At 43.1% G+C, this 18472-nt stretch overlaps 1 pseudogene; it reads left to right on the top strand.

Annotated features, from left to right (window-relative positions):
• Positions 1-917: 917 nt before the first annotated feature.
• On the top strand, positions 918-18185 carry LOC135326536 (ankyrin repeat and MYND domain-containing protein 1-like; annotated as a pseudogene).
• Positions 18186-18472: the final 287 nt, after the last annotated feature.

Here is an 18472-nt window from a genome sequence, read left to right as displayed (position 1 = left end):
GTGGGAGTCGCTGCTGTGCTCGTGGCGAACAAGTCTTTTAGGAGGCCGAGAGGTCTCAGAGCCGTGGCTCTGAAGCGGTCGCTGCTCTGGCCATGTGGTAACTTAGACCGATGTAGACTTGGTGCATTTCTGCGACAGCTGGTCGTGCTAAAGTAACGATGAAGCTCTGCTCTTGCTGTTATTCACCGTGCAAGCGTGGAGCTCACCAACCACTTGCGAAGCGGTGCTGGCGGTGTAACGCCGGTGTGCATGAGGTCGAGCGAGCTCGCCAGGAGTGTTTGAGGGTCGGCCTGGGAGATGGGCCTGGCTCCAGCCGCGGCGGGCAGGCGGGGGCTGGCTGTCGAGGGACGGGCTGCTCCAGGAAGAGTTTGCCATACGCCAACTGTAGGGACTCCTTCCACCTCACCCGTGACGCTCCGTGTTTCTTCTCTGCTGGGCTGCGTTGCGCCAATTCCCCTCTCATCTCTCCCCTGCAGAACGTAAGGGGTTGTGCGATGCAGTATATTTGAACGATGCCTTTCCCAGAAATTGCTCCTCAGGAGCTAGCCACGGCAGGGTGAAGGCGAGCGCGCGCGCGCAGGCCTCAGCGGGGAGAGCCGCTGGCCCTGCAGGAGCCGTGCGGGAGGTGGGGGCAGCCCCAGCAAACGCCGCGCCCCGGCTCCTGCGGAGCAGCTTCGGCCCCCTGCAGACTGTAAGCGAGGAGAAGGCACCCCAGGCTGCACGAAGCGAGGACTCTCCGGGCCTTTCCTCCTCAGGCCTTCGCTGCAGACGCTCCGGGGCCTCCGCGCCGCTGCGGAGGCGCTGCCGGGGCCCGGCGGCGGCCCCGCCTCCCTCGCCCCGCTACCGTCTCCACGGCAACGCGGGCGCCGCCGAGGCGGAGCGCGGCCGCTGCGGAGCCGTCGGCGGGGGCCGCCGCCATGGAGGCCGGTGCCGAGCGAGTTTCCAGTCAGGCGGCGGCCGAGGGCGGCGCAGAGGAGGCGGCAGCGCCCGGCGACGGCAGCGGGCCTGGGGGCGGCGAGGTGCGCGGGCCGCGGGGAGCCGCCGTCGGGGAGCGCCCTGCCTGGCGCAACCGGCTGCAAGCGGGGCCCCCCGCCGCCGCCCCCCGGCCTGGGCCGGGCCGGGGAGCCGGGCCAGGCGGTGGGAGCGCGCCGTGCAGGGCTTTCTGCCTTCGTGTTCCCCACCGGTCCATTTGGCAAGGAGGTGGGTCTCTGAAATGCGGGTTTTTCCCAGGCTTGCATCTCTCCGCTGCCTCTGGGTTTGGGGCAAACTAGGCGGTTTCGCCTTATTTCTTAATAAAGCAGGCGCTTTCCCAGCTCCCCTGCAACATCCGAGCACCTGCTCGGCCAGCGCGCTGGCCCTTGCTGCCCTTTGGGGGCATTCTGTTGCTCTGTGTTCAGGTTAATAATATATTTGCTGCTAAAATGCAAATCGGGACACAGGTTCCCAGATAACATGCTTTTGCCCCCCTGCTTCGAAGGACTTGGTCTGCCCTCACGCTCAGGGTAAGCAGATGGCTGCCGTGATGCCGTTGCCGAGTCCTGGGTCGCTGTCGATGGCTGAACGTGGCCTCAGACCCCAGTGGGGAGAGCGGGAGGCCGGCAGGGGAGGAGGGGATGCTGCCGTGAGCTTTTGGTACAAAGTTTAACCTCTGAAGTGTGAGTGCATCTTCCTGTATGGTGAAAATACCATGAGGAGTGACTAATGTTTCCGGTTCCCTTGTGAGGTTTTTCTCTTCTGCGCCACCAGTGAGTACTGAGCTGCCGTTTTGATTGTCAGGGAAAGCTGCCACGGCAACGTAACTCGAAATCATCCATTAGGGATCGGTTGTCTGCACGGTGGGACATCTATTTTTCCGCTAATGAGTTATACCATTGCGCAGATAGAAAATTTAAAATTAGCTCTTTTTCTCTTCCTCTGGAACTCCATTTGCCTATCAATGCTCCCAAGAATCGGTCTAGCAGAGAAACACAGCCTTAATTCTGGCAATATAAAGACCTCGGCATTGCTCCTCACTGTTGTCTTTTGGGGGCAAACTCCGCGTTCTAAGCAAAAGTCCTAACACGCATCAGGCAGAAGCAGTAGCAGCAGCTCCCTGTCTTCGGTGATGATTATTGTGGCAACTCACTTGATAGAGGGTAGTAGTTTTCGGGTTTTGTTGATTGGGCTGAATTTGCATTGGTGACCTAGAAATGAAAGTCTCCATGGCACCATCCTCTGACGAGGCCTTAGGGAACTTACTTAGCACTTTTCACCTTTTTTCTTTCAAACTAAGAATAGTCATAGTTTATTCAAACTAAGAATAGTCATAGTTTATGCTACAGAATACCAGGGCTACTTTGTTCTCCATAGGGTTCATCCTATCCCTTCAGTTATGCTTTTATTAAAGACAAGCTATATGATTGATTAGGATATTTAGGTGATTTAATTTGAAGAGAAATAACACTGAAGACACACAAATGCCTTTAATAAAGCATTTAAGGAATTGAGGTTTTGATTTAAATGGGAATTTTTTTCAATTACAAAATTTTGATTAATTTCTATAAAACGTCCCCCAAATGTCTGTCTTTTTGCTTAAAAATAATGGATACCTTAAAGTGTTTGTGGCTACAATCAATCACGATTGATCAAATTTCAATCAAAATCCATCAGATGAGTGGGCTGATAGTTAAGGATTTCTTCACTGAAGAGAAAAGGGATTATGGACAAGCTTTTGACTTAGCGTCTGTCACCTTGATACAGTTCAGCACTATGTTTACGTACGATACGATGTTTTTTCAGAACTTTCTACTGAGGGTCAGAAGTGCCAGTTTTAGAGTAGCAATCGAATTTATCTTTTTAGCAAGTAGTGCACAAAGGTGTAATCTCCAGGGACTTCACCTGCAGCTGGAAATTAAAGACCTTATGGCAGGGCTGAAGACGCATGAGAACAGCAATAAACATATATCGTTTTATTTAAATATTATAATTATTTTATTTATTATACATCTTTAGTTATATTTTATTTATAGTATATTGTTAATTGTATTTTATTTATTAATTATTTTTAATTATATTTTAAATAAATATAATTGTATGTAATACAAAATTATTTTGACTACTCACTGCAGACTGCATTTTATTGTACTTTAAGAGTATGGGTTGTTAGGCTGAGGGTGAGTAAAATTCATCAGAAGGTAGGGGTTGGGCATTTATTTGAGTGATAGCTCTTTCTCCAAGCAGAGTTTTGTCATTTGGAAGTAGGAATATTCTCTATGTGTGGAGGTTCTTTCCTTCTGTAATGAAAAAATTGATTTATAAGCATGTTAGCTAGGTGTTTTTCGTTTGGTTTTACTGGGTTTTATGTATTCGGCTGCTTGTTTTTTAGCAAAATATGTGTTTTCATGGCTATGCTGAATGCCCTGTTTTGTCGGATGCAAAATTTCCCAACCAAATGTTTATTGGGATACAGGTCTTTGTGAGAGGTGTTGAACACTTTGATAGGTCTTGGTTTAGCCTGCATCATTTGGCAACATATCAATGAGATAAACACTGCTAAAATAGTATGATCTTCCACCATGACTGCTACATGATGGAAGAGCTGCTGTGGCAACTGGTAAAATCTTGGTGGAGTTTTGAAGACAGTGACTACAGTGAAGTTGAGATTTTGCCTAGTCTTTCTTAACTGTGTAACAGTTTCATCCTCAGTTTCCTGCACCTTGTTAGTGCTGCTCTGTTGCATTAAGGAGGCAATTAAAAATTCACTTATTTCTGTCCTCTGAACAGTATCATTCTTACTGTCCCTTCTCTTTGTGGTGGATTACAGAGATACACGGGACAGTTCTACATGGACCATCGCCATGGGAAAGGGATATGCTACTGGCCTGATGGTTCCAAATTCATTGGAGCATTTTCTCTCAGCCACGTAGAAGGCTATGGGACTCAGGAATGGAAGGACAGCAGAAAATTTCAGGTAACTGGAAAAATGTTGTGCTGTTACCATGATTTCCCTGCCTTTCAAAGTCAGCATGAGTACAGGAAAATTTGAGTGGTTTTTTTTTTTTTTTTTCAGGCAGCTCCATTAGTGTTTGGGTTGTTTAGAGCAAAAGTGTCATGCTTCAGTCTCCAGTAAGCTAGATTGCTCTCTTGAACTACTCAACTTCTACTGTACACAACTTTTGCTTAGGGAAATATTGAAGGAGATAATGTGATACTGCCTGTCTAGAACTGAAAATCTGATGCCTGGAAGAGTTTCTTTTTCCAGTTTCTAATGTAGAAGTCTTCGGTATTTACTCCCCTTGCTAGATGAAGAACTCATTAGCTAGTCAGTACTCTCAACAGACATATTAAGAAGCCAGCAATATGAAACTGAAAAATACTGCATTTGAAGAAACTGTGGAGACAAAGAGCGTTCTGGAGTATCGAGATAGCTAGTTGTCTCTTTTGTATCATTTCCAGGCCTGCTGCTACTAGTAGAAGCTAGAAAACTTGTTTTCTAAGAGTTTATAATTCTTTGTTTTCAAAGAAGAAGAAGGTGTATCTGAAAAGTGCCCAGCGTAGGGCAGCCCTCCCCTCATACTGATACATGGGTATCTCTGCAATAGGAAACAGTGCTTCATCAGATAATCCAACAGATATAACAAAACAATATACAGCCTTTGCATTAAGTTGACCGACAACAACATAACATTCTTGCTGAATGTTGATAATGTGGCACTACTTATGGATTTAGGAGAACTTTAATTTGAATAGATCATGTATAATCTGAAACTAAGGGAAAAATAGAACACCCTCAGGTTATAATCAAACTTGAAATTTTATTCTTGCCAGTCATAGTGCTTTTTCCTGGTTCTTTATCTCCATAGCTAAACAGTTCAATGAGTGAAGCAGTTAATTTGTGTTCCAAATAGCTGTTCTGAGGTTGTGATAGCCTTGTGTGAATATGCCTTGAGCCGTGTGTGTGATCCAGAAACACCGGAGATGCATCAGCCTGCTTGAATTTGGAAGCGGTGCTCATGCATTGCTTAATATAGTGTCATATCAAACTAGGATGGTTTTCTAAGGAGGCTAAAACTCCTGTCTTGTAGTGCTGTATTTGTGTCTGAGACTCTTCTGTTGGCATGAAATAAAAACGTGTTGTCATGCTTGCAAGGTTGTCCTGAGGTTAATTACCATGTTGTCCTGAAGTTAATGACCATGGTAAGAAAAGAAATAGCTGGGAACTGCGCTACCTTTCCCATACTCTACGCCTGTGCAGTTGTGTGTCAGAGGTGTTTCTTCTGATTTGGAAAACATTACTGAAAATCTATCCTGGTCTAAAAAGTAGCAGTGTGGCTAATGAATGCAAAGCTGGATACAGAATAGTATAAAACAGAATCCTGCTCAGGCTAAAATCTATGTGAAATTTCATCTAAACATAACATCCCAATGTAGTTAAATTTAGGGCCTTCCACTGTTCTTGTACTGGAAAAGTTAATGGGTTTGTCATTAAATGAATCAAACTGACTGTGAAGGCTTTGTAGTACAGAATGGCTTCAGCAGTTATTACTCTGCCAATAAGAAATGGACCAATAAGACACAGGCAGAACAGTTGAGATAGAAACCAGACTTTAATTGTATAACTTGTTTGATCTCTGATTGATACTAACGAGCTTACTCGTTTCTTAAGGGGCTGTACAACTCTGATGAGCGATTTGGACCGGGAATTGAGAGCTATCCAGATGGCTGTCAGGATGTTGGCTTGTGGCTGAGGAATAATTAAACTATGTACTGAAGTACCTGGTTATTTTTCTGTCTCGGATCATCCAGAACACTTCAGATATGTTGATGCCAGTTCTCAAAGGACGTATATTTCTGTTGAGGGGGACCCATTTCTCCGTAGCTATAAACGTCTCCCCTTTGATGACAAGAATATTTTGCCTGAAGGAGTTTTTGCCTATTCCCATAACACAGATCATCTTACTTTGACTTGCACCTTTCTGAAAGAGTGTGATGCTTCATATTTTCAGAATACCTCCAAGCTGCCTGAGGAAGAACCTTGGCCTGTTGCAAAGTAACCCCCTTACTGGTCAGAATGCAGATGCATGTTTATAAGCACAGGTAGCTGTTGATCATTTGTTTTTTATGTATGGATTTTTATAAATCATATCTATTATTTTCAAATATAAGTTGCATGATTGAAGCTGCTCTCCAAAAGTTTTTTTATAGTCTTGAGATGACAGGTTGCCAATGAGGATTTTTTTTAAATGAAACAAACAATTTGCGATACCAATGGTACCTTTCTGTGGTTGTCTTAACTCTTATTCTACTTCAAGGCTATAGAAAACATGCTGCAGCAAGTCTGCAGCTACTTGTAACTGCCCACTGAGCCTTAGGTTTATGTGTAGCTTGATACTTGTACATGGAGATGTTCTTTGGGCAGGCAGAGTATGTTTTGGTTTGCTTTGTTGCTGGGAACACGTGCCACATGTGTGTATTTTATAGCCATAGCTAAAGCTGGTTATATAAATCAGATACTAAACAGATATGAATGTGCATGCTAAATATTCTGTTTGTAGAAACACTTGGCAGTTAGATTTTGCTTTCTAATTTTATAGGTGTTGGATGGCTGGATATTTATGAACTGTTCTGTAGCCAAAATCTGTGTGCTGCTGCCAGCAGCCCCTAGACTAGTTTGCCTTTCTGCCTGTAATTTAAGCAAACTTATACTATCTGAAATAGTTCTTAAAATGATAGCTGTTCATATTTTTGCATCTTACCCAGCAGCATGTTTTGCTCTTGATGTGTTTTTTCTTTAATTGCATTAGCGGCCTAAGAGTACCTAGCTGCTTAAATGCATCAGTGCTTTTTTCTCCTTTGCTAGGTGCTGTGAAGCAGAGTTTACTTCAGACGTCAACTTCATTCTCAGTGGAGTCCGCAGTACTTATGGGCCTCCAGGCCCCAAAGAACTTGCCTCAGAGCAGTTAATTCAGAAAGCGGCAAAAGGAGGCTTTGATGGGGTCTATACGATTCTGAGGGATGAGCTTGCTCATCCGGACGTAGCAGACAAACATGGATACACAGCACTTGCTGCTGCCGCTGTAAGACTCTGAGAATGACTCTTTACCATATGATGAGAAATTCCTGGTGTAGTAGCCTGGATTAGATTTTTCTCTTGTTCCATTACATAGTAAGTGTGAAGGGAGTGTTCAGTAAACAACAAAAGAGCAGGTGTGGCATGAGGAATATCTGTAATGAATGGTATCATGCCAAACCCCACAGTAAATAATAATCTACAAAAAGAAGCACTTCAGTAAACATTAGAGATTATTTTAGCTGTCAAGTTTGTTTTCCGTTTGTGATTATGCAGTGGACTAGATCTGCGTTCTTGGGTATGACCCTGTCCTTATTACTGTTTTTTTCTTGTCCAGTCATAATCACATTCAGACAGGGTTATTTTGTTTTTGCTGGCAAGGGGTGGTGGTTAGAAACTGTGCATGTATGACTTGCTGTAGGGGAGGATGACCTCCGCTTTTCTTTGTGCCCTTTTCAGCTACCTGAATAGCTGGCATTCATTGTAAAAGTCCAGCAAAATTTAGATAATAATTTAGGGTGCTATATTTCTTTCTGTGTGTGAATCCTCACTGAGTTCCTGTGAAAGCTGGTAGAAATTGTTATAAAAAAGAGAGGAAGGTCAGGGATGTACTTGAGGATGCTCCAAGATACACATTCTGAACCCCGTAAGACATGGTTCAGTATCGTGTTTTTATTGTGTGGCAAATATAAACCTGAATTAGTTCAACAGTGTTGGCTGTCACTACTTTCAAACTGTGCTGCCTATTCTTTCCATGTAGAAACCTGCAAGTGCGTGAGTGTATGTGCAAGTACAGATGTTTACAAAATAAAATAACATCCTGAAGCATTTTCTCCTCTACAGGTTACTTCCCACAACGATATTGTCAATCTTCTTCTCGATAGTGGAGCTGATGTGAATAAGTGTAGTGATGAAAGATTATCTGCTCTCTCCATGTGCTTTATTCTGTATTATCCAGCAGAATCTTTTAAGGGTAATATTGCTGAGAGGAACCTGCACAGCTGCAAGGTTGGTTTATTTCTAATCTAAAATGTCAGAATCATGATATATTATCGTCTCAAGCTGTAAGTTTACTTTTCAGAATTACTTTACTGTGTTGACTCCCTAGGAAAAAGCCAGAACTTTTGTGCATCTTGCACTCTGAGGATGCAGAGTATTCTCTGCTCTTACACTACTAAGTCCTACTTCAAATGACCAAGCTCCAGTGCAGAAACAAGCTTACTCTGCAGTTGAAATAGGGCACTGTATTAATAGCACAGATGTGAGGCCATGTCTGCTAGGTATTTAAGACAGCGAAGATGCAGTGGGCAACTGGTGGGAATTACGAAAGCATCCAAGCAGGACAAGAGGATTTAGGTGGTTCCGATAGCACAGAGTCCTGCTGGCATGGTTGAAGTGTCAAGCAAGAAGCAATTCAACTGTCAGAGGAGTCTCTTGACCCTTAGGGAGTGTTTACAAAGGAAGACTCATGACCCTAGGCTTCCTCCTGCCGAAAAGAGAAGTAACTGCTTTAAATTGTCCTGTGGAGGAGCATGATACATATTTTGTAAGAGTACAAACCATGCAGTGGGGAAGGAGATGATAACAAGGGTGAAGCAGAGGGTCAGGAGTCGCCAAACAGTCTGAGAAGATAGAAGGAATCAAAGAGGGGCCTAGGCAGGTAGGGACTGTGTGGTCTTGGACGTGTTTCAGAGGAGGCTAGAAATGTAAGGATGTTGCTGAGGCTTTCAGAAGAGGCTACACAGGTCTAAATGCCCTCAAGAAACTTGTTGGAAATGAACTACAGAATAGTTTTTGGTTGCTGTAAAGTACCTGTTCAAGTTCCAAGAGTATGTTTAAGTGGTGGCCCGTTACCAAAGTTGCAAGACTTTTGTGGGAAGGAAAGAAAGAGAGAGAGAGAGATGTATATAAAGCAGATGCTCAGAGATTCACAGAAAATCAGTGTGAAACTATTGCTTCTCATTTTGGAGTGAGAAAAGGAAATTAGGAATAAACAGGATTTGTTTCTGTCACGGTCTCTAAGATTCAGAAAGGAAAATGTGCTTTGCTTTCTCTTTTCCTCTGAGTTGAATACGAATCCAGAAGATTTGGAAACAGTGGTCTTGGAGGTCCTAGTTCTACATTCTCGTGCAAAATAATGCAGGTTGAAAATCTGTAAGAGTCTTGTAAACATGTTTTACTCACAAAGGAAATTGAGCAAGAAAATGTTCAGTTATTTGGTTTATTTAAAAAAAAACTTAGTTACAAATTACTTCTAAATGATTTCCCTATCTGTTGTTAACTGAATTCCATTATTATTACATGCTCTTGTATTACTGTTATTACTTGTATTATTGTTCTGATGACTGAATATGCTGACTCACCCATTGAAAGTGTGGTTTTTCATTTTTGTAACTACTTTCTTTTATTTTTTTAATCTTCAAGCAGAACGAACAATCAGAACCGTCAGAAACAGCTAATGTGTCTGAAGGCGTAATCGCAGAGTAAGTCTCACTTATGCCCTATGAATGGGAGACAGAGTCTCCTAAGTCTCTTTGAACATAGAAGGCAACAATTAGTATTTCACATATTTCACAGAAGGGTGCAGCTATTGCAGGAAAAGCTAGTCAGATGTCAGTATATTTTTGTTTGTTTAACTATAGAAATCTCGTGTTCATATCAGTAGAAGCCACTCGTTTATATGCTCTGTTATAATTCAGGTTGGCAGAGTGTGAAGAGTGAAGCTGGAAAGTGTAGTTCAAGCTAAGGACCTCATGCTTGAACAAGACAAGATTTCTTGATTGCATACTTTGCAGCTTGTCACAGTCTGCTATGCACACCTGCAGTGTAGTGTGGACATGAGGAAAGATAAGAATATATTCAGCTTACTCTTTGAAGTTTTGACTACATTTGACCGTGCTGGTTGTTTTCTACAGGTGTCTGTTTAGCCGCGTGGCCTGAAATGTAGTCTTTTTGTCTTGCTTTTATGGATCCCCCAAAGGGCCACATCTTGCCTTTTGTTTTGCCTCCAGAGCAGTCCCCAAAGATGATGAAATTTTTGTGTTGGGTTTTATGCCAGCGTAGGTCACTTTGACGTCTTAGAATTCCCACAATGAAAATTCCCTGTTGGCCTTCTTGCCCTTCATCCCTTGCATTTGGCTTTTGTGGCACATCTTGCCACCTCCCTTGCTTCTCTCATGAATATTGTGTGTGCGTTGCATGTTTTTCATTGGAATATAAAGATGCACTGAATGTAGGGCTTGTGAGTAAAAATGAGTTAATGCCATGTGAGAAAAGAGGAGCCTCTGCCCAGATCACTATGTGGTAGAGTTTCTGGGTGGTATCCAAGGACTGTTTGCTTTTTTTGATGGTGTTAGGTTTCTTTTTTAGGGGTGTGCATGTGTATTTTGCCTCCATGGAAATACAGATGGAATCATCAGCCTGCTGAAATACACTGTCCTAGTCCAGCATAGCTCTTGTTCCAGCTTTGGTTAAGGGAAACACAGAAAAAGTATCTCTGTTTTCTTGGGATGGATGAATGAAGTACGATAGAGGAAAGAACCCTCCAAACAGTCTTAGATGACAGGAAGGAGGAGTCAGTCTGTTTCTGTCATTAAACAAGTCTCACACTAAACGTTTAGAAGTGACACATGAGTGAATAGTGGAGATGCAGGGAACCTTACTTTGCCTATCCATTCCCATGCAACCCGAAGGAACTGCTTTTAAGTGCTGCCTTTTTAGTTTGGAGGGGTGAGATACCCTCTTCAGGTAATAATATTGTTGCCTGGGTGGAGCACGGCAGTTGTTGTGACACTGCTCTAAAGAATGAAGTCTTGTCTCTGCCAAATGCCATTTTTAATGTCTGCACCTGGGAGTCATCTTAGTTCACCATCATTTAGAGGTTTTTTGCAAGATGCTAATGAGTGATTCTGGTATTTTCCATGTCAACTTTAGACAGCAGAAGAGATGGGCAACAATCCAGCTGCTGCTTCACCGAGGTGCAGATCCCAATGCATGCTGGATACCAGCACCCCTTCTCTTCCTTGCCATTAAAGCTGCAGATGCAGAAGCAGAGAAACTCCTCTTAGAAAGGGGAGCCAGGACTGATGTGCGGCTTCCATCCAAGGTTTTATTGCATTATAATTGATAATGATGTAGGATTCTAGATGAGTGCAGCAGCTTCTGTGTCCTGCTGTAAAATCTGCAAGTAAGAACCAGGTTTAGAATGGACAAAAAGCTGTTTAAAGTGATTATCCTGTTCAAAGAACTATTTTATAGAAAGAACTCAAAACTCCTTATTCCCTGAGTTTTCCTTCCTCATTATGTTTTCTTGTTGCCAAGCCCATGAATGACTGGGGAATGCTTGTGAAGCTGCTCCTCAAGTTGGTAACAGCTGTTGTGATTTTGGTACATTGTGTATCTGGTACCTTGAGCTTTCCACTGTCCTGTAACTCAGTTTGTAGGTTCATGGTGGCTGAAAGTGAGACACAGTATGTGGGAAGAGGAAGCTGGGATTATTCTTTTGAAAATATTTGGTACTGTTTTAAGTTGCGATAAACAGGAGTCTAATGCTATGTTTCTTTTTTCAGTTTGGGAGTTTAACCCCTCTCCACATAGCTGTATCTATTCCTGGGGAGGAAGGAGTCCAGATAACACAGTACCTCCTGCATTCTGCACCAGATCTTGATGCAAGGGCAGAAGATGGAAATGAGGTATATGGTCCAGACCAGGTATGTTGCTTTGTGAGCTCAGCTTCTTGCAGCTGTTGAAGGCTGCACAATACATAAGCAGAGAGTTGAGCTTCCTGCCTGCTTGATTTCCGTGAAATTTTTGCATCCTATTGGAATAACTATGTTCCTTTAAAAAAAAAAAAAAAATTAAAAAAAAGTAAAAAAAAAAGTAAAAAAAAAAAAAGCCACTGGAGGTCTGTATTATTGGGTTACAGTAAACACATCCATGTGTTTTGATGCCCCAGAACATTTTTGCTGTCATGCCTCGTTTAAGGCAGAGGTTAAAAGTCTCTTGTGGGCAGTCTAGTATAAATGCCTGAAGGTATAATGAGAGCAGTGAACATAGGACCACTGTCAGAAACAGATACATGATGGGACCTGCTTGTTTCATCTCCATGGAGCCTGCCTACTTGTTTTTGTTTTGTTTTGTTTTCCTTGAACACAGACTCTTTCTGCTGGATTCCTGCAGCATTCACTGTGCCCCCAGAGTTACAGAAAGATAGCTCTGCAGTAAACTTTTTTGGTAGTACAGAACTTTTTGGTTAGGGTTGCCATTTTTTATGATAATTGTCTACTTGTGATGGAGCTATACCAGCGAAAAGTGCTCTTTTTGGCATTTGTTACCTGAGGAATTACTTTACGTTATAGTACTTAAATCATTTCACAGAATTACCAAACAGTTGAGAGTTTGGAAGGGACCTCTGAAGATCGTCTGGTCCAAAACCCCAGCTCAAAGGAGGGTCAATGAGAGCAAGTTGCTCAGGACCTTGTCCAGTTGGGCTTTGAATATCTCTAGGAATGGAGACTCCATGGCCTCTCTGGGCAGCCTCTTCCAGTGTTTGATCACCCTCACAGGAAAGAAAAGATTTTTATTATGTTTAAGTGGAATTTCCTGTCTTTCAATTCCTACCCATTGCTTCTTGTCCTGCCACTGGGTGCCACGGAGAAGAGTGAGGCTCCAGCTTGTTTACTCCCTCCCATCAGGTATTTATACACATTGATAAGATCCCCCTGAGCCTTCTCTTCTCAAAGCTAAACAATCCCAGATCTCTCAGCCTCTCCTTGCACGAGAGATGCTCCAGTTCCTTAATCCTCTTTGTGGTCCTTTGCTGGGCTTGCTCCAGGGGAGTCCAGAACTAGACACACAGATGTGGTCTGACCAGGGCTGAACAGAGGGGAAGGATCACCTCCATTGACCTGCTGGCAACGCTCTCTAATGCTGCCCACGATGCTGTTGGCCTGCTTTGCTGCAAAGGCACGTTACTGGTCATGTTCAGCTTGTCCACCAGGACCCCCAGGTCCTTTTCTGCAGAGCTACTTTCCAGTAGGTCAGCCCCCAGCATATACTGGTGCCTGGGGTTATTCCTCCCCAGGGGCAGGACTCTGCACTTCCCTTTGCTGAACTTCATGAGGTTCCCCTCTGCCCATCTGTCCAGTCTCTCGAGGTCCCTCTGAATGGCAACGCAGCCCTCTGGTGTATCAGCCGCTCCTCCCAGTTTGGGATCATCAGCAAACTTGCTGAGGGTGCACTCTATCCCTTCATCCAGGTCAATTAGTAAACAGTAGTAAACAACTTAACCAGTATTGTCCTTGTATTGACCCCTGTAGGTACACCACTGGTGACTGGCCCTCGGCTGAACTTCATGCCACTGATCATAACCCCTTGAATCCGGTAGTTCAGCTAGTTTTCAGTCCTCACTGTCCATTTATGTAAGCCATACTTTAGGAGCTTGTCTATGCAGACGTTGTGGGAAAAAGTTTTGACAGCCTTACTGACGTCAAGGTAAATGACATCCACTGCTCTCCCATCTTTCACCAAACTGGTCATCTCCTTGTAGAAGGCTATCAAGTTGTTCAGGCTCGATTTCCCCTTTGTAAATCCAAGCTGACGACTCCCATTCACTTTCTTTTCCTTAGTATTTTTGGAAATGGCTTCCCAGAGGATGTGCTTCATCACCTTCCCAGGGATTGAAATGAGGCTGACGTACTTGTAATTCTGCAGATCCTCCTTCTTGCCCTTCCCGAATATAGGAGTGACATTTGCTTTCTTCCAGTCCTCAGGAACCTCACGTGGTAGCCATGACATTTCAAAGATAATTGAGTGACCTTGCAATGACATTGATGGGCTCCCTGACATCCCATCAGGTCCTAGTCACTTGAAAAATGAGTTGGCTTGTGTAACAGGAAAGATAAGATTTGTCTTGTCATGACAGTGGCTAAGGTGAATGTCTGTTTGCAGTCCAGGGAGGTTTAGATAGCTTCTTCAGTTTGTATTGCAGTACTTTCTCCTTTAGTAGCAATCAGGATGACTTGGTACCTATTTGCAAACAGTATGCAGTTATAAAATGCCCAGATGCAGTGCAGGCTATATTACTTTCTGACATACCATTTTTTATTTTTTTATATTGGTCTGGTAAGCCTATATTCATGCACCTTAAATGAATGACATGTGAATGAACTTGAGTGAAGACCCTTTTTGCCTGATAGCTTGCTTCTTTCTTCCACCCCTCACTGTATCATTTGGCCCAGTAAAAGTTATTAAATTCTGTCTGTAAAATTTTCCTTCCCTGGATTCCTCCAGTGGAATCAAATTTCTTAATGTGCAGTGCTGAAGATGATTTAGGCAGATGGAATCTGAATGTAAAGAAGGAAGTAGAAAAAGGGTGGCCATTGCTTTGGTGAGGCTGAACAAGTCTCGTCCATGATTGACATCCAGAGCAATGGGTGACCAAGCAGTTTATTTTCTTCTGTATGTCTCTGAGCTATGTTACAAATGTTCACATAATCTCACCTAGATTCCTCTGCCTCAAACCAGAGAAACCCAGTTGTCCCGTGGTGTCACTGTGCACCTGAAGAATGAAACAGGACCACCAAAAGGGTACTTCTCCTCCTATTTTGGTCCTGTTCCAGAAGAAGGTGGAAGGAGTGCATTGCATATTGCATGCGAAAGAGAGGATAACTGTGAGGTAAGAGCATGGCATCCGAGGTTCTGCTCATAGAGAGTACTTATAAGCTAAACTCCCCAAATGACATATCTGGGGAATGAATACTTTTCATCCCTCTGTAAGGAGCTGATTGAATTCCTGGGATAAACTCCTTACGCTGTGAATTATTAGTGTTGTACTGATTAAAAACCCATTAGCACTTGAGAAAAAATATTTCTTAAGTCTTTAGAATTCTGTTTAACACAGGAAATTCCTCTGCTTAAGTTTCCATTAGTGACTTGGCCATTAAGTTTTACTATTCACAAGGCCAGTTTGAAGCTGGACAGTCTGAGTTTTCTCATGTGCTAACCTTTGAGCATTTTACCGTAGTAACATTCTTCTAGCAGATTTACGAGGTGTGCACTTGGAGGAAGGAGAGGTTTTTGAGAGAGGAGATGTACTTCTTCAGAGGCAAGCTTACGTATACCCTTTGGCAGCAGGGTTAATGAGATTTGGTAACCTGATGGAGAGGTTTATGCATAACACTACCATGCTTGGGGTTCTTAGCCATGAGAAAATGGAGGTATATTTTTGCTATAGGATCATAGCTTAGGTGAAAGGCTTGAACGTGTTTTATGCTGCTCATTTTGTTCATTATTGTTACATATACATTATATTTAAAAGTTAACATTATTATGATCTAATTCCACCTTTTTCTGCACCTGCCTACACAGCATGCCAGAGATGTTATCCGCCTCCTTTTAATGCATAAGGCAAATCCAAACACACTGTGGAGTGGCCATTCACCACTTTGCTTAGCAATCGCCAGTGGGAATGATTTGGTGAGCATCTTTGAGTTCCTCTTTACGTGTGTTGTACTCCTCCATTTGTCTCTGCCTTCTCTGATGACAGGCAGACTTGGGTAACTAGTTATGTTTGCCATAATTCATTCCCAGAGAAAGTACTAAATTTGCTTTTCTTTCAAACCTGTGGATGTTGCATGAGCTGAACTAGAGGAGCCCTGTAGTATGACAGTGATAGCTAGAAATATTTGGTAAGATTCAGAAGGGTATAGCATTCAGAGAAGAGTATCCATTTTTATGAATCACAAGAACATGCAGTTCTCTTACAGGCTACCTCCCCACTCAAATCATCCCAGCCAAATGGGCATTACGGGGCTCAGCACTCCACAGAGGAGGCTTACAGCTCACACAGTAGAGTGCAATATGTGAAGTCAGCACCTACCTTCCCTGAGCAGGGAATGGCCTCCCTTCTGCTCAGACAAGGCCCTTAAGAGTGGGTCCACAGCAGCCAGCATGCTGCGAGAGAAAGTGTACCAGCAAAACAGGTAATGGTGACAAAGTGGTGTGTCTGCAGTGCTCTGCTCCTCTTGGAATACAGCTCCAGGCTCCTGGTTCATCTTCTTTGTGGAAAACAAGGGAGGAGAGTGAGGGGGTAAGAGTTGCACCCAGGCTGCCCACTAAGCTCAGCCGTTGTGCAGGCAACCAGCCAGCACAAGGCCAGGGGAAGAACAATTGGAAGGGAGCAAGCGTGACTGTGTAGCCTAGTGGTTCAGGTAATAAGCTGATAGGGGCAGGGTTTGGGTCTAATTTCTGTTTCTCGGGTTACTTTCTCCTGTGTAAAAGCACGCTAATAATTCAGTCAGGCATTGTCTTGGAAATGCAGATGTGAACAAAGCGAGGGGAAGCCACTTTCAGTGTTACTGATGAAATCAAAATTTTACCTCTCGTTCTGTCACTGCAAGTTTTATACTGTGTGTTAGGATTAATGGTAGATCATAATGGAAAAGATCTACTGTGTATTGTTACTTTTTAGTTATATTTATTTCAGTAGAAAGTTATCAATCATCTGGATACAATATAATAGGGAGCTACAGGATGGACTGCAGAAGTAGATACAGTAGAAATGGATGCAGCCAAATACAACAAAAAATAGATTCTGTATCAAATGTTTGAACCAGAACATTTTTCCTTATGTTATCTTTGTTTCTTTTAAAAGACAATTTAGGTATTTTTCTGGGAAAAAAGAGTTTACTGCATCTTTGATTTGTTTGTACAGAAAAGATGAAATTTCAGGACTTCCCACGGAATGGAATGGAAAGTCCCATATCCAACACATTCTACTGCTTCTCCTGCCCCTCTCAGAGGCTAACATTCAATGGAGTGATGATCTAATAGACCATAAACGTTCAACCTCTCTAATCCTTATCTTTATGGTAAAACATAGGTGGTTTTAGTATATTTTATGAAACCTACCCTATAGCATCTTGGTCTGGCTGGGGTATCGCTTTTCTGCTGTGAAACTGTCAAAATGCATCTCCAGCAATTATCTGTTGCATTTGCAGGCAGTGGTCGAACTCCTCAAACATGGGGCTGATCCAAATCTGCCATTAAGCAGAGCAGTAAGAAGTGCCCTCTGTACAGCTGTCAGTACCACATATGAACAGAAGAGAACAAAAGCACAGAGGATTGCTTTGGTGAGAGAAATGTGGGGTTTTTTTGTTGTTTTTAACTTCAGGAAAAGCAGTAATTTTTATCAGGTGTGTTGAGTTCCATTTCTCTTTAATGGGCAAGCTGATTTTTTTTTTTTTTTTTTTGCAGAACAATTCATTTGTGTCTCTTCCCAATGCTATTTGTTTGTCTCCTAAGGAATAGAGGTTTTGTAAGGAAATTTGTTTTCATGTTTGAATGAAGGTGATGGCAACCTCCTTGTGTAGAAGAGGAAACACTGCATTTAAAGCAGATGGGGGGTTGCCCATGGCCCTGTCAGATCTGACTGTTCCCTTGCTTGTAAACACAGCTGGCATCCACATGAAGAAAGATGCATTGCATTTGATTGTGCTATATAAAGTAGTTGATAAAGTGCACTTTCTCACCTATGATGAGCTCAATGGAAGCATTTGGCCTTGTGAAAACTGGACATTTTTCCCTCGTCCCATAAAGCACAGAGCTGACCTCATTGAGAATGGAGGGGAGGAAAACTGCCGTTGAGGAGCACTAGGAGAGGAGGTGATTTCTCCAGCCGGGTTCTGTTCTACCCCTGCGTCACTAATTGTCCATGCTTCATCTGTTGCTGCAAGATTAGGTTGTGAGATATCCAGAAACAAATAGCAAATGCCTCCAAGAAGGTTTTATTTACAAAACACATGTAGATTTAACAGTCCATCAACGGCTCTCCAGTGGCAGAAGAAATGCACAATTTGGTACAGAGTAGCCACACAAATCGAGGTTAAGCTCTGATATTCAGCCCTGTCTCTAACTGTGGCATGGACACAGTATAGTTAGAAAGCTGGATGTCAAATGTTTTGCTTTCTTTTTTCAGGTTGATAAGCTGCTTGAAGCTGGCGCGGATATCCTTGCACCAGTTACTCTTAGGGAAGGACAGCAAAAAGCAGTGGGAACAGCTGTCGACTATGCCTATTTTGAATATTATCAGGTATGACTTCAGTTCCCGTAACTGAAGATACCGTGTTCTTTGCATTCATCAGAACAAACAGCCTCTTGTGTCCTTAGGATTTGTCTAGGGCCTTCTTCAGAAGCTTTCACTGAAAATTTACTTTTCCCTTCATTTGTCTTGAGACTCATTTCATTTGCTGCCAAACTTATGACCACCCGAAGACTGAATACCTCTAGTAGTTTTGCCTGTGAAGGCAATCCCTGTTGTCACATTTTATAGTAAGATTCTGTTCATAATTGGTTTGTAAAGAGTTAGCTGTAATTCTACATCCAGCCATTAAAAACGGAAGTAACGTGTGTTTCCATGAGGCTACA

This window comes from Dromaius novaehollandiae, unplaced genomic scaffold, assembly GCF_036370855.1.
Source record: "Dromaius novaehollandiae isolate bDroNov1 unplaced genomic scaffold, bDroNov1.hap1 HAP1_SCAFFOLD_63, whole genome shotgun sequence".
In the NCBI taxonomy this organism is placed as follows: Eukaryota; Metazoa; Chordata; class Aves; order Casuariiformes; family Dromaiidae; genus Dromaius; species Dromaius novaehollandiae.
The sequence above is the reverse complement of the archived record's forward strand: the minus strand, read 5'-3'. Positions and strand labels throughout refer to the sequence as shown.